The following is a 12,451-nucleotide window of genomic DNA, read 5'->3' as shown; positions in this document are numbered from 1 at the left end:
GAGCAATGACCAGAAGTGCTAAATAAATGGTGCAACAAGAGCTTATAAAAGGGGTAAATGAAAGTCAAGAAAGGTTTCCCTGAAAAAGTGAAAAGTAAAGTACAAGTATGAAATGAAATGCAAGAATGAGCGGAAAAAGAGCTTCAGGTCTAAGGAACACCATGTGTGAAGGATCTACAGGGTGCTGTGCAGGACAACAGAAGGCGGCCAGCGCAGCTGAAGCACAGAGACTGCGTAGAACGTGGTATACGTGACACAAGGGGAGAGACTGGCCTTATTTAGACTGCTCCTCACCAAAACCAAGGGAGCCACCACCTAGGTTTCAAGAAAGCGGTGGGGGGAGGTCACATGATCAGATTTATGTTTTGAAGACAGCTCGCCAGCTGCACTGGACAGATCAGATCAGAGGTAGTGAAGGGTCAGGGAAAACAGCTGGGAGCTGGTGGGAGACGCAACCTAGACTAGGCTGAGGGTGCTGAGTAAACAGTAATGCAGAGATCTGAAAGATAAGAGTGGATTTGAACTCTTTTTCAGATACATCTTTTTCCCTTTAAGTTAATTCTTTTGCCAATTTTCTATGACACATTCTCTTTAATTTTCATGAGCTATTTTATACTAATGACAGCTGTTTATGTCATATTGCTGTATTTCTTTTTTCTAATTGGTTATCCTATTTTTTTCCTTTGGCATGTTCTTCAGTTTTTCTATAGATGTATCCATATTTTCTTCCCTTTGTAGTTTTTCTTTCATTTATTTTCAATTTCAACACCTTCCCTCCTCTCCACTTTATTCTGTCTTTTTTCCCCTCATCTTCACACTAGAACATAAAAAATTTGCTTCGGTGTAGGATGTGTATAGTTCATTCAGACACCCAGCAAACACGCACAGAGCACCTACGGGGTAGCGGAGAGACATCCACACAAAAGAGAAACAGGCACAAGTGTTCCCGAAGCAGAAAGCGCTCTGGCTGCGCACAGAACTGACACCTCGCCCAGACTGAGGAGAATGAGTCAAGACCCCCTGAAGGTCAGATGTTAACTGTTCTGAAGGGGCCTGGAAACTAAGAGCAAGGAGAAAGAGCCGTAAATGAAGAGTGGTGAATGACCACCGCTCCGACTCTCGGAGTCATTTCAGAATCGAAGAGGAAGCTCACTGGTGTTTCCCAGGAATTCCCAGGACATCACGCCAGGCGAGGTCTCAGACTGCCTCCGAGGTAATCAGTAACGGGGAAAGCCCACCAGATGTTCTCCCGAACTAGCACAAGCTTAATGTATGCTTATGAATATGTACTAAATGCCCTCACAGTTTCCCTTTTCAATATATTTAATATGAAATCTAGGCTTAAAACCTAGCAGCAAAGCAATAACGTATTTCAGTTTTATTTCCTACTTCACCCCACAAGTTCCCATCACTGGAGAGTTATCTATCCCCACACCTGCCAAGGGGCTTCCCACTCCCACCTCTTCTCTGCTTATTCCAGTCCCTCTGCCTGGAACGCCCTCTTCCCTTCCCCAATCACCAACTGCGGTTCCCGTGTAAGATCCTTAAAAAACAGGAACAAACATCACTCACCTCATTTTGCTCTGGGCATTGCTCTGCATCACAGGTGGGTGCGTCCTGCCCTTTCCTATCGGCGGGCGGCTCGCCTGACCACTGGAGTGCGTCCCACGCAACCACATAACGTGCGAGCAGTGACTTACTCACGGGCAGACACCTTCAAACCCGCTGAATAAAGACAACAAAAAACTTCCCTCGCTGCAGCTGTGACACCCTCGTGTGACCCTTGCTCCCCCAGATGACTTTAGGTCTTCAGACGACCTCGGACTCCCTTGAAGAGAAGCGGAAAGTGGAAGGACGACGGGCGCAGAAAGGTCGGCCTGCTGATATGGACACGATACGGTGGAGGTGAGGAGAGCAAATGCCCGATTTGGGGCTGGATTTACTGAAGAGAAAGAGAAGTGGACACAGCACGCACCAACAGCTTTCTCTTAAGATTTCGGGGAGAATGGAGGGAAGACATGCGGCAGCGAACACACAGTCATAAGCGACACGGTCTCCTGCAGGAGCAGCCGCGGGTCCCGAACTCCCCACGGGTCTCCATCCCGCCCCCCCTTCCGGCGGCCAGGAAACGCGGGCAACGCGGGGAGGCAGCGCGCCTCACGGACTCCGGTCAGCACGGCTCTCACGGCCTTGGGGGGCAAGCGCCACGGGCTGCGTGCACAGACAAGGGCACCGGGTGCAGGGCCTGAATCATCTCCCCAGAGCCCCCCACACGGACACCCACGGGCCGCGCGGCCAGACACACGCCCCTCGTGCGGCCGCCTGAGCCGAGGGGGGCGTTCCCACCGCCGCCCTGCGCGCCCCGGGACGCCCGGCCCCAGCCGCGCTCCCCGCCCTCCGCGCCAGACCGCGCGCCCGCCGGAGGGACGCAGGGGGGCCGTTCCGAGGCCCGAAAAGGTCCCCGGACCGCGGCACTTACCTCGCTGCTGAGGCTCGGAGTCGCCGGCCGGGCCACGACCGGGTCAGGACGGGCGGCCGCCGCCGCCGGCACGTGATCCGCGGCGGCCGGACGGCGGCTGGTGGCCACGCCTCCGTACGGCAAGCCCTTCCGTCCAAAACACTCAAAAATAGCTATTTTTGTCGTGAATATGCAAAAATAAACCCTCTGGTTTAAATATAGAACTTCATGTTTTATCCTTAAGTATTTAAGAAAAAGTTACAAATTCTGTCTCTGCAGTGGGATCTGTGTATCTGAAGGCTGAGGTCTAGGTTTAGTCTAAATTGTATTGCTAATAATTTGAATGTAATTAATTATTATTAAGATCAGAGGTATTTTACAGCATTAAATTCTTTCCTTCCTATGAACAGATACTAATTTCAAAATACTTATTTACTTCCTCTTATATGAGGCGTTTTGCTCAGAGCTCATTTAATTAAACTCTATTTAATCTTCCATTAAATCATATTATAAGGAAACATGCTGGGGTACTGGGACTAGACCAACCCTGGAGCAAAGTTTATCTAGAGTCTATTGATTGAATTTGGGATTGAGTTGCCAGCTGAATCTTCATCTTCTCTGAGCCAAACATATGAGGGGATTCCGCATTTGATCTCTGAGTTTTATTCTTTACTAGTTAGATGTAGGATTGAATGCCCTTCATAATGCACCTTTTTAAGGACCTACGTTTCCTTCAGCTATAGGCTCTGCATCTTGTCTTCCTCGCTTTTCTAGACCATAGCTCTCCATCACACTTGGGGTGCTATTATGTTTCCTTTTCCTTAGATGTAACCACTTATCCTATCCGATCCTACAGCCTCTGCCCTTTATCTGGACCAACTGTCCTGTTCCATGGTCTGCTTTTCTGCTACGTTTGTTGTGTCGGATCCATACCGTCCAAATATAAGTTGCTGTCTGAATTCCCTACTGTTAAATAGAGCTCCCTTGGATGTAAAAGAACTTGCATTTGTCACTGGCCTCCAGCTCTCGCTCCACCTCTCTGAAGTCATTTTCATTAAACTATTCTTTTTACCGGCCCTGCTCCTGTCATCACGTTGGGTCTTGTTCGCTTTCTTGAGCCCCATGCTGCTAACCAATATAATGTCCTGGTGAAATCCTTCTAACCGTCTGGGTTTTACACTATGCCAGACTGTAACTACAATGGGAAAATATGTTCCCAACCTGGGCAAATAACCTTTAAAGCCAAAATCAGCCAAAGGGAGAAATAAAGTGGGAGGAACCCATTTCTTGCTTACAAGCAGTTATCTACTTCTGCTTGCCCATGTCTCTCTCTTGCAACCCGGTGCAGGAGGGGCCCCACCAAACCTCTCGGGTCCAGATCTGCCTTTGCTCCCCCTTGTAATCACTTACTGATGTGGAGATGGACTACTTCTCTCCACCCCTTGGAAACACCTACTGTTTTGGAGATGTACTAAGGCCAGGCGAGATAATGTGGAAATAGTGCACATGGAGATTCTGGAAATATTGCAATTTTACCCACACAGACTTAAAATACAACTCAGATAAATACATTAAATTTCCACATTTCAGTATCTTGTACGTCAGTTGTTTTTAAATCTATCTGTGCCCATATAGGGTTATGTATACCTTTAAGAATCTAATGAGAATTTTGGACACTCTTAAGAAAAAAGTACGTGGAGAATTTATTTTGCATTTGGTTCCATGTGCTGGGAAGGAAAGGACTCGGCTCGGTGTTGCACGGAAGTCAGATACAGAGAGAAGAGAGACCAAAGTCAAGAAAGCAGAGTCAGTTTTAATGCAGAGCGGGCCTGCCTAAAATTAGACAGGCAGGTGTGGATGCTCATTCTGAGGCTTCTTTTAGGCAGTTTTGGCAGGGCAGAGAGGTCCTTGATTGACAGCTGTCAGCTCTCTAGGCTTGTTCTGATTGGTGAAATGGGGACAGGGGCTGTGCTGTGCCTGTGCCTCTCAGGTTTCTTATCTGGGGGGACTCTGGACATTTCCTGAGTCACCCCTGGACCCTGTGGCTTCGTCCGATTAACTCTGAGTCATTTCTGGCTTTCTGGTTCTATTTGATCAACTCCCTGAGTCATCTCTGGGGGGCCCTTTCTCCTTTCCATCCCTGTGTTTCTGCCTAACACATGGATCCTCTGAAGCCCATCAATACATCCTTAAAAAATCATAAATCAGTTTTGTGTCAAATGTCCAGAGACCACCTTCATTAGAAACACTTGAAATGTGGTTTAAAACTGCAGTTTCTTTAACTCTGTCAGAGACCTACCATTTCAATATTTCTAAAGTGGGAAATCATTATGTTTGACCAGCAATCCTGACACTCTTACATCTATGAGGCTTAACAAGTTGCTGTTGTAGGTCCTGGAGTAGGAACCATTTTGGCATGTTGGGCACGGATGGATCTTAGACACAAGGTTTGGAAAAATGTAGATAATAAATCTCCCAGAAATCAGAAGCAAGTCTAGAACTGACATTATTAGCAGTGGAACAAACTTGAATATAATGCAGGATCCATCATATCTACAGAACTCATGCTGACCTCGGTGAAACTCCCAGGGAAATCCATTGTGAAAAAGACTTGAACGTAGATTATGAGGTTCCAAGTAATTTGGCTCCTCTAAATACTTAGCATTTCCCTTTATGGTTCAGATTCAGTTTTCCATTACTCAACCTGAAAAGAAGATAATGAGAAAAGTCAAGGGTCAAGTAATTGTATCACCACCATAGAGAGGCAATGTGATTATTTAGCAATTACAGGAGAAAAGACAGGTCTCTGCTCTGGCTCGCCAGGGCCACCCTGACTACTCGCAGAACTCGCGCACTTTATACGGACCTTTCTTGCCCTTGCATCTTATCTATAAAATGAGAGAATGGGTGTCCAGTGTCCCTTCCAAGTCTAACTTTTAGACTATAGGGGACACTTAGCTTAACATTTATTTCTGCAATAATGATTCACCAAGCACTCAATAAATTTTGGAACTATTAAAAACGAGAAAGGTATAATTTTCACTTTATTCCTACCTTTGTAGATAAACATTTATTAATTTTGAAAGCTGAGATATCTCTTTTTTTGCCATGTGATCTAATTTTAAAAAGCCTTCTAATCATCTTATTATTTATATATAGAGTTGTTTGAATGGCTCATCAGATCGAACCGTTAATATTGTTATTCAAGTTTAGAATATATTTTAGTGGCCAACACTAAGTAATCCGTGGGATTCATAATGCTCTTCATTCTCTGATGTATTTTGATTGTTTGCTGTCTTCTGCAAAATGACAGCTCCATGGAAGCAGGAGGCAGGAGATTCCATATGCTCTGCTCACCACCGTACCTCTAGTGCTTAGAGGGATTCCCGGCACACAGTGGGTGTTTAATACATACTGGCAGATGAATGACTCAGTAATACATTTATTCCTACTTAAAGCTGAATGTATCACATTTTCTCAGAAAATGAGTTTACTATTCAAGTGCTAAATATCCTGCGATGTTTCCTTTGGACAAACACCAAAGGCACATTTGAGGGAAAACTAGAAACACACAGAAATATGCTCTATTACTCCCTCTGGATAAGAATAGCACCTCCTGATACAATGAAACATAACATCCTCTTAACTCTTTGCTTCATTAAAGAGGCAGTGGCCACCATAGGCCTTCCCATCAGAGCCACAGACTGGCTGGTAGGCAGATGGACAGTTGGTATGTCCAGTTGGGTTCTCGTTGCTGGTACTGCCAGTCTACAGTAATGTTTAAGACCATTAGCTGAGTATGGGAAACTTAATCTAATACTGATATTGTAATAAAATTAATTATTGATTAAGCATGGTGTTAAATCAATCATTCTGCTGGCCCTTTGTATTTTTATTTAATCCATGCAACCATGTTGAAAGGAAAGGATATTGTGCCCTATTGTATAGTCTCAGGCACACAGGGCATTTAAGTGACAAGCCCACAATGTGAGGATTCCATACCCAGGCTGGGATCCAGACCCTGAGTTACCTGACGCTGGGGCCCCTGCTCTGACTACACGCCAGGCTGCGGCCACTTTAACTTTGTAGACAAGCCTTTCCCCACCTGAGGAAGCAATAATTCAGGAAAAGTCACATACACGTACAAATACAAAACACAAATGGCCATAATTTTTTGAGCCTTTCTTATCTCAAATCCCATGAAAGAAAATGAATCAGGAGGTAGAATTTTGCAGAGTTCAGCTGAGCAGTACTTGAAGCATTTTCTCAGAATCGAGTTATAGAATGACAAAAGCCTGTGAGCATTAAGAAGCTTTGACTAGCAGATGAGGACAGAGACACTACACGGGAGGGTGAGGACCTTCGACAGAGGGCTCAGCGCTCGTAGGACGGAGGAAGATGAACAGGTCTCTTGGTCTTTTCCACTGGTTCTAGGTAACTGTGCTTTTCACACCAATCCATTACTTTCACTCACACATACTCTGTGAAATGGACAGGGTTGGCATCCCTGTTTCAGAAAAGAATATACAACTGAGAAATTTTAAGTGACAATCTAAACACTCAGAAACCTGCTGGTGGTGACATTAAGGTGTGGACGGTATGAGTGTCCCTGGGAGATTACTGCTTCCTGCCAGCCTCGACAGAGACCAGGAGGGACACGCATACTTCATTTGAAAGCGTGTTGAGGAATGGGAAGGTATGAGTTTAAAGACTCAGTTTCTGTTAAGATAATGTGATGTAGGAAGTGTTCTTGAAAACTGTATTGGATGTAATAAGTGTAGTGTCTAGGGTCGTTGTTAAATGGATTTAGGAGTCTGCTGGTTGGGAGAAAGACTGGCAAGGGAGGCCGTGCCCAGCAGGACTGAGAAGGGAAGAGATGAGCCATGCATGTGCACATGTTTGCAGTGATGACTTCCGAATATCACTTGTTCGCTCATCTGACAAATAGCTCACGAGAATCTATTATATACCTGCCTTGTTCTAAGATCTGGGGATATCATTTGAAAAGAAATGCCACTTTCTTTAAGGAGTTCATGATACAATGGAATAAACAAATCAATTACAGAGTGATATGACACAGTCTACACCAAAGGATATCTTTAGATTTTCCGATCTGAAAAGATACATCCACCCCTATGTTTATTGCTGCACTATTTACAGTGGCCAAGATATGGAAGGAACTGAAGTGTCCTTAATAGATGAACGGATAAAGAGGTGGTACATACACACAATGGACTATTACTCAGACACAGAAAATAAAGAAATCCTGCCATTTGCAGCAACATGGATGGACCTAGAGAGTATTATGCTAAGTAAAAGAAGCCAGGCAAAAAAAGACAAATAGCATATGATTTCACATATATATGTGGAATCTAAAAACAGAACAAAATGAACAAAACAGCAATAAACTCACAGACAGAGAAGTGACTGGTGGTCACCATGGGGGAGGCGTTTGGGTGGATGGGTGAAAGAGGTGAAAGGGATAGAGGCACAAAGTCCCAATCATAATATAAATTAGTCACAAGGATGAAAGTACAGCATAGGAAATACAGTCAATAGTTCTGTAACCTCTTTTTATGTTGACATAGTAAGTACACTGGTTGGGGTGAGCATTTAATAATGTATATAACTGTTGAATCACTATGCTGTACAACTGAAACCAATATTATATATCAACTAGAGTTCAAAAAATAAAAATATAAAAAGAGTTAAAAAACATGTGAGAACTAAATGCAAAGTGTGATCCTAGATTAGGGAAAATGCTTTACAGAGACGTTATTGGGACAGCTGGAAAATTCTTACTATGGATATGTTATACAATAACAATATATAAAAATGATAAATTCCTCTAATTCACAATAATATTGTGGTTTTGAAGAAAATGTCCATGTGCTTAAGTCATCCCTCAAGGGTTTGGAAATGAAAGGCTATGGGCTCTCTAACTTACCCTCAGTTGATTCACAAAAAAAGCTGATAAACAGGTAGACGGATAGATGATAGATAAAACAAATGTAGCCAGTTGTTAACAATTGATGAATCTAGATGAAGATACATGTGGGTATTTATTATATATATTTTTCAACTTTTCTGTAGGTTATAAACTTTCCAAAATAGAGTTTAAAAATCATAGAAAACAAGATAAATTTTCAAAAATCCAAAGAAAAAAAGACTCAATAGAAAAGTGAACAAAAGTTATTGGAAAAATGACTGATAAATATTTAAAAGTGAGATTCCATGTCATTAGTCAAGAGAGACAAAAATAACAGTAGAATACACTGAGTTGATGTAGAATACTATACAGCAATGAAAAGAACCAAATAGTTGCTAATCTTTGTAATGCAGCTGAAGCTCAAAATCCTAACAGTGAGTGGAAAAAAAAACAGACTATAAAAGTATATAGTGTGTGATTTCTTTTACATAAAGTGAAAAGATAAAAGCTCATTTATGGAGTCAGAAATCAGAGAGCATAGTACATAATCCAGCAATTCCACTTCTGGGCATATATCTGAAGAAAACAAAAACACTAATTCAAAAAGACATACGTACTGTCATTATTCACAATATCCAAAATATGGAAACGACCTAAGTGTCCCCCAGTGGATGAATGGATTAAAAAATGTGGTATATATATACAGTGGAATATTTTTCCTTTAGAAGGAAAGAAATTCTGTCATTTGTGATGATGTATATAAACCTGGAGGACCTCATGCTTAGGGAAATAATCCAGGCACAGAAAGACAAGCACTGCATAATTTCACTTACAATGTGGAAACTTAAAACATCTAACTCATAGTAGCAGAGATTAGAATGGTAGTTGCCAGGGGCTGGAGGGGTGGAAATGGGGAGATGTTGGTCAAAGGGTACAGAGCTTCAGCTACGCAGGATAAATAAATTCTGAAGGTCTAATGTACAGCATCGGGACATAACTCAGTTAATGGTACTAGATTGCATATTTGAAATATGCTAAGAGAGTAGATCTTACATGTTCTCACACACAAAGAAGAAATAACTTTCTGAGATGATACATATATTTATTAGTTTGATTGTGGTAATAATTTCACAGTGGATACAGTATAAAAATATCAGATTCAATACCATAAATATGTACAGTTCTTATTTGTCAATTCTATCACACAATAAAGCTGGAAAAAAAGAAATCAGGGGCACATGGGGACTTTTAGGGTGCTGGTAGTGTTCAGATTGCTACTCTGGGTACCAGATACACCAGTGAGTTCACATTGCTAAAGTCCATAAAGATTTGCACTTATTATCTGTTTTTTTCTGTATGTTATAATTCATTTAAAAAATACAAATACAATAGTCCTATACTAGAAGGAAAAACTCATATGAAAAAGCTTTTGTTTCAAACTCAAAAGAAGAAAAGTAAGCCGCTTGCCAGCTGACTTCACTCTCACTCTTTCCTGAAGTACCAACTGGATAATCCCTGTTATTAGCTCTGGGATTGTGAAAAGTGAGTCACGCTGATTCATGAAGCATAGTTTTGAGAGGAGCTTTGAGTAATTCCCACATGACTAGGAGCCTGGAGTTAATCACTGACTATTAAAGCACTGCAAGTGTTTGAATTAGTAGCCAACAAAATAAAACAAAACTTACTAAGACATGTTTTTGAACAGAAAATGGATACCTTGGACGTGCGTTCCAGACAAAACAAGTGTGTCATCCTGCTGCATCGGGCAGGAGTTCCACCGAGCACGTGAGAGTGGCCAGTGCAGCTGTACAGACAGCACCAGGCCGCCACACACTGGAATCTAGAACTTCAGTCTTGAGATTCATAATTGCCATACAATGGATTACTTTTTTGAAAACTCTATTATGAGTATCCTATAATTTGATTTTGCCCCTCAGCTTTGGTAGCTACTGACAGCAGAATGGAAATATTCGTTTGTCACCAAAGCAGTGCTATTAACCCAAAAAGAAGACAAAGTAGACCTTAAGAACGCATTCTGCAAAAATAAAGCTGCCAACCCAGTCTTGCCATTGTATTCTGCAGTTGGAGAAATGAAGGCTTAGAAACACTGTCCAGGAAGATCTCCTGAATGTTAGGGTCCAGGCTTCCGAGGCGTCTCCAGAGAACAAACTACACAGGCATAGAGATGTAAATTCAAGCAAAGTCTTTATTCAGCCAGCTAGCTGGGGTCCAAGTCAGCCCGATGCAGCGGGTCTCAGCAAGGACCCCGAGCACTCAGAGCCAAGGGTTTATATAGCAATTTCAAAGCACTTAACTCATAGCAATTTTCTATAACTATACATTATTCTTGCAAGACATATATCCTGGGGTTAAGCAAGGGCAGGGTAAGACTACTCCTCAATGGTTAGGGAGATTCTGCACGATAAGCATGGAATGTTTGTTTCTTCCTGCTGTGTGAGTGAATGAGACTGCGTCTCAGCATTAGCACCTGAACAGCACTCACTCTTTCCCTAACAAAGGCTATTAGCCGGTTTAAGATACAGGGACCTAAAGTGAGAAGCAGTATAAAAATAAGCAAGGGCCCTGCCAGGGTGGATATCAGGGTTGTAAACCATGGGGATTTAGTAAACTAGGATTCAAATAGCCCTTGGCTGGCCTCTCGCTCTCTCTTCCTTTGATCTGGTTTCTCTCTAAGTTTAGACATTGAATCTCTTACTATTCCGGAATGGTCTGCTGTTAAGGTTTAGCTAAGTTTTATTAGTTCTTTTTCCTGACTCTTAATGCTCTCTGCACTCCTTTACATTTCCCCCCTTTTCTTGATTAGACTGTGGAATCTTCCACAGCGGCATCTGGGTCCTGATACCTTTGACGAAGGACTAAGAGTTGGACAGTGTCAATTCTTTCCTGCACAAACTTAACAAGCCTGTTAATTATGCACGGGCTAATCGTAAACAGCAACAGCAGGATGACGAGCGGCCCCGCAACGACCGAGAGAAGGGTAGCAAACCAAGGCTTGTATTTGAACCAAGACTCAAACTAGCTTTCGCTACTTTCATATTCTTTATGCCTCTTTTCTAAATCTTTTTTCAGTTTGGCCAAGGAATCTCTGACTGCACCTGTTTTGTCTACATAGAAACAGCACTCTTCTCTTAAGGCTGCGCATAACCCACCTTCCTTTAAGAACAAGAGGTCCAGGCCTCTTCGGTTCTGTAGGACCACCTCGGACAAGGAGGTGAGGGATTGCTCTAGGTCTGATATTGTCTGTCGGAGTTGTTCTAGGTCTCTGTCGATTGCCAGCCTCAGGGCTGTGAGCCCCTTTTCTCGAGTTACAAGGGCTGCAACCCCCGTGCTTGCCCCTGCCATCCCTAGGGTGAAGACGGTCCCAATGGTCAGGGCGGTAACAACCTCCCTCTTGCTCCGGTGGGGGCTCAGCCTTTCTTCCCAATAAGAAAAGAGAGATTCATGAGAATGATACATTAGGCGAGGTAGAAGGGCCACCAGCACACAAAACTCACTGTTAGCATTGAACACAGAGGTGGATAGGGCCGGAGTGAGGCCTGTCTTTGAGCAGAGCCACCAGCCCGAGGAGGGTATAATCCACTTTCCCTGCTCTCACGTAGTGTTATTATAGGAGGAGCATAACTGGCTCTGGGTCGTCGGGACTGTGCCTACACACGTACCAACGACTGAGACTTGAGCGATTGTAAGTCCCCACGGTCTCCCGTCCCAGTAAGTGGGATGGGAGTTGTTGATAGTGTAGGAGCCATTTATCCCAATTGCCTCATAGAAGGGGGGTGAACCTGGGTAGCATAGCCAACAGGGATCGGTGAGGGAGGAAGTGGTGTGGTGAAGAGTCTCTACAACTGCCTGCACCATTTCCCACATGGGATTATCTAACCCGGAGGGGGTGCGCTGGGCCCATAACCCAGAGGTTGATGGACTCGGTCCTCTCTTGGGCTCTGGAGCAAGCGTTCTGGTCGGCATTTTCTCATCCTTTTTGCTCAGGCCCTTGTCCTGGATTGAAGGTTTCTGGGGATTTATAACCGAGTAGGGACCTACGGCAG

At 43.5% G+C, this 12,451-nt stretch overlaps 1 long non-coding RNA gene across 2 annotated transcripts in view; it reads right to left on the bottom strand.

Moving 5' to 3' along the window:
* The window catches only part of LOC108401993 (uncharacterized), a 61,497-nt gene that overhangs the window by 16,567 nt on the left and 32,479 nt on the right, over positions 1-12,451 (bottom strand). For both annotated transcript variants that reach the window (XR_012123450.1, XR_012123451.1), the window contains exon 3: positions 2,480-5,162. This is a non-coding gene — a long non-coding RNA (uncharacterized lncRNA). The remainder of the gene's footprint in view (positions 1-2,479; positions 5,163-12,451) is intronic.

This window comes from Manis javanica, chromosome 12, assembly GCF_040802235.1.
Source record: "Manis javanica isolate MJ-LG chromosome 12, MJ_LKY, whole genome shotgun sequence".
Classification (NCBI taxonomy): Eukaryota; Metazoa; Chordata; class Mammalia; order Pholidota; family Manidae; genus Manis; species Manis javanica.
The sequence above is the reverse complement of the archived record's forward strand: the minus strand, read 5'-3'. Positions and strand labels throughout refer to the sequence as shown.